This window comes from Adiantum capillus-veneris, chromosome 5, assembly GCF_014529385.1.
Source record: "Adiantum capillus-veneris isolate H3 chromosome 5, ASM1452938v2, whole genome shotgun sequence".
In the NCBI taxonomy this organism is placed as follows: domain Eukaryota; kingdom Viridiplantae; phylum Streptophyta; class Polypodiopsida; order Polypodiales; family Pteridaceae; genus Adiantum; species Adiantum capillus-veneris.
In genome coordinates this window covers 125,248,586-125,252,912 of record NC_140935.1, presented here as the reverse complement: position 1 = coordinate 125,252,912, position 4,327 = coordinate 125,248,586, and positions in this window count along the sequence as shown.

Genomic DNA, 4,327 nt, shown 5'->3' with positions numbered 1-4,327 from the left:
CTCTGCCATGTGTGGAGACGGCGTCTTTGTCCTTTTTTTTTTTGGAAAAGGCTTACAAAATTAATGTATTCTATGTTCCTTTTAGATAAATAATCCAAGAAGTAGAGCAAAGGTCAGGATGATGGAGGAAAATTGAGGGATAGCCCATTTAAATTCCTAGACTTTCCAAGGTTCCTTTTTACCAAATAATTAGAAGAGTTCCTTAATTAAATCACATCTTCCTCCCCGATCCCATCCCTTCTTGGATCCATTTTCCTTCCTCCTTTTATCGTCAGAAAATGGCCTATCCAAACTAAGTCGATTACTACACGCATCCAGGGTCCTTCCACTCAGTCAAGACTCACTGCCATTCAATCCCAATTCCAAGGCATTGAATGAACACGAGCTCAAAATCTAGACCAACGCTTATTAGTCCTAGCCAGAAAGGACCATCCCCCGTTGCATCCTATAAATAAACACCTGCATTGACTTTTTCTAAAAATTTAAGATAAATTTCACACTTAAAACTTCTATGTTATCATATGGGTATCCATGTCAAAACTTTTTGGTAAATTTTTAATCCTAGTTGAAATGAGCATTAGGTTCATTGAGTTATAATTCCTTAGTTTTTATTTTCTTTCAATGTCAACTCAAACGAGACGTTACAAAAACAACAAGTCTTGTGGGACTTTAAGGTATTGTCTTGATATAAAATTCAAGTTAATCCTGTTTGGACTAGTCCCATTTGTTTTCTTTGCATGATTGCCATCCATGGGGCATCTCCATAGAAGTGATGGGAGTGTTATGTTTAAGAACCAGGGTCGTCACTTCAATGAAGTTATCCCTTACTCCCCCCTTCATAATTGCAAAGCAAACTTGAAAGTAGACAAATTTGATGTGAACAATGCATATTCTCTTTGCAATGATCTTTACTTTAGTATGAACCAAGAGTTGTAGAATGCACCAACTTGTAATCTTAAGGCAAATAATCTTAAAACTTCCTTTGATTAATGATCCAAGAGTAGATGATTGTTTAACCCTTGAATGAAAAATCATGTAAGAGTAAAATGTCAAATTCATAAGAGTGGACATGCTAGTGTAGTGAAAAAGTTTCATGAAATGGAGTATGAATATTTAACAAACTCTTCTTGAAGATGGGATTTAGGCATAACCTTTCTTTTGTGGAGAGGATTAGTCACGTAGCTAGAAGAGGCTTAAAGATTTGGGATTTTCCAATTGACAAGAAGGGGATAACCTTACTTGGAAGACAAATCCACTGTCAAAGAAAACTCCTTTGATTATGATAAAATTACCCTTCAAAACTCAACTTCCTTTTGAGACAATTAGATATTACCTTAACTATATCACTAAAAATCTTACACACGCGTACGTTAAGAGAGGAAAAACAGAGTATATTTGTTCATTTAACTTGAATGAATAATCAACAAAAAAGTTGAGCCTTTCATGAGAGTATTTTTTTGGAGAAATTAGAATGTCTCTTTTGAAAAATAAGGTTAGTTTCAAGTTTAACACCAAAAAAAAAGAATACTTAATTGCCTTATATTTAGGGTATTTATCTCTATTAAGTTATGTAGTAAAAAGAAAAAGAGTAACTTAAAAATTGATAAGAAACTTTTGCAGGGTTTAGGAGGTAACTATAGATATTAGTCACCATACATCCTGCATATTATGTAGATAAGTATGATCTCTAAGCACCTATGGATAAAGAGAGTGATTTCTACTGTCTCTAGGTCATATTAGCTTAGTACTCTTAAAGAACTTGAAATAAAATCGTGGTTAGTGGTTAGCAACCTTGTTAATTAACAAGGAAAACTAATAGTTTGTTCTTCTAAGTAAGAGAAAATATTGCTTATGAAAACATGAGAGCTTAAGCATTAATTAACTTAGAATAAAAAGTAACCCAATTTTTAAGATGTGCAATAGAATGAATACAACAAATAAGCATTACCTTGATGTATGCATAGTAAAGTCTTCTCCTTGCTTTGGGGATTATTGAAGAAGTTTGGTGACGTAGTCGGCTCTCTCCCTCTTCACCTTCACTTGAAGACCACCAATTGTGCTACTTGGAATGAGAGAAAGGAACGAGACAAGGGAGATCAAGCTATGAAAATCTTGAGGGTGTGGAGAGAGAAGAGAGAGAGTGTAATGAGAAGAAGGAGATCAAGTTATGGCAAGCTTGATTAAGGTTTTGGCCATGGCTTCTCTTGGACAGGGGTGTGTGTGAAAGTGGTTCAATTATGGATTTCCCAAGCTTTCTCTACAATTTACTTTCAAGTTTGCAACTTCAAAAATGAAGGAGAGAAGTGTTGAACGAGTAGAGAAGCCCTCTTTTTATGCTTTGTTTTAATAAGAGCCTTCACTCATCTTGATAGCTTATCTTCCTTATAGATAAGTTATTTTTACTTATCTTGATAAATTTTTTATCCCTTTCAAAACTTCTTTAACAAGTTATGTATTCACCTTATCCTTATCTTCTCTTTCTTTTTTTTAATGCTAATTTTCTTGAGAGGAAAAAACTAACTTCTCATGCATTGGTTATGCCCATGTCCCTACGGTGTAAACCAAAAGTGTCTCATGAGTAAACTTTGGTGCTTTGATTTAACCCAAAGTTACCTGAACTATTCTCAAGTTTTTTATTATTATTATTATTACTTTTTTTTTTTGCATGCGTTGGTCATGAGTAAGGGCTAGGAGGAGACCCTTACAAAGTCACCAAACAAAAAGAAAGAGTTGTTCTCGGCTCGGAACAATAAATGAAGGTGATAAATCTTCAATCGTAAGTTACACCTTTAACTTCTAGGTAATACTAACTTATTCTTCGCTAGCTAGCTCATTTGTAGAAGGCTCAATCTATCAATAATCTTATCTCCATCTTTCTCTTTTCTTTTCATCACCTTGTCAAGAACTTCTTAGGATTATCTATTTTAATCCTTTAGGGTGTCTCTTTGCTCAGTTTTATTACCTTACTTTATGGATCGATGACAGGAGTTGATTTTTTTATTGGCCATTCCTCATCTTCAACAAGCAAGTGAATTTTGTAAGGAGAAATTTTATGGAGAGATATAAGTGCCTGCTCTTCTCTCACCTTGGAACTTCAGTAGCATAAATCAAATGGTGGAAATTTCAAAGCATAACAAGGGTGACACTTTGGGGTCAAGATAGTTTTGCAACAATGTTCGCTTGGCTATGGTTATGGAAGCTATGGGTTTGGGTCCTCGATGTTATTGTGTGCTGAGAACAAGGCATCATGGGTTCTCTAAATGAATCTTTTTGCTTGCACATTTCCTTCCTCACCACAAGATATACCTTTATCCCTATTTTGGCTTGCCTCTTAGAGGTCCTTTTACCGTATCACCTCATACTAATGAGCAAGGTGTTATGATAACACACCAAATTATTCCAATAAATGTGCTACCTAATATGTACCTTGCTTTTGATAGTTTCTTTTGTGACCACGTGATGGATGGGCTTATTGCCTTCTAGAAAAAATATGTGTGTTGTATCTCTTAACAAGTTCACGGTATATTAAGATCTTGGTTCTTGCCTTTTGTCCTTTTCTCTTTGATTTCTCTTGACATATACAGTTAGATTTATTCTTGGTTTCCTATATCTAGTATTCATAGAAGTCCCTGAGAGAATTACAAACATAACTAAATATATTTATATATTTATTTTGCAATTCCATGCAGTGACCCGAGTTACAAGATTTAAAGGATAATATTAATCTCGCTATTATTTACCAAAGCAGTCGTATTGCAAAAGGTTGCATTACTTGAGTGACACAAAAGGTAATAAAACAGAGCTTGTATTCATTGATTTCATCAGCTAGAAAATCTTGGTAGGATCAAGAAAAGGAGAAAACACATTAGGAAATTTGAGGAAACTAAGAAATAAGACGTTCCTAGTCCTCCTAGGAAGCATCTTCAATGGGATATCCCTTCCATTGAACCAAAAATTCCTGAACCATTTTGTGTAGCAAGCTCGGCTCCTTCATGTCTAAAATTTTCTCTAGCTCCATCCTCATACTCTCCCTTAGTCTTAAGAATTGGGAATTTTTTATCTTGGTCACTAGGGTCCAAGACAACATAAACATTGGCTTGTTCATCAATCGCATACTTTACTGAAATGAAGTTTACTGTTGTTGATCTAGGTGGATTGAAGGTTGGCCCTTGAGCATGAAAACGAGTGGTAGGGGGAGTTCTTGCTTGGGTTGGGTTTCTTCCTCTTGCTCCAAGGTTTTTGAATTGTTCCCCTTGATTGGGGTGATTCTAAAAGTTAACAATGGTAGCCAAAATACCAGGGGCATTTACTTGTGGGCATTTGGCCT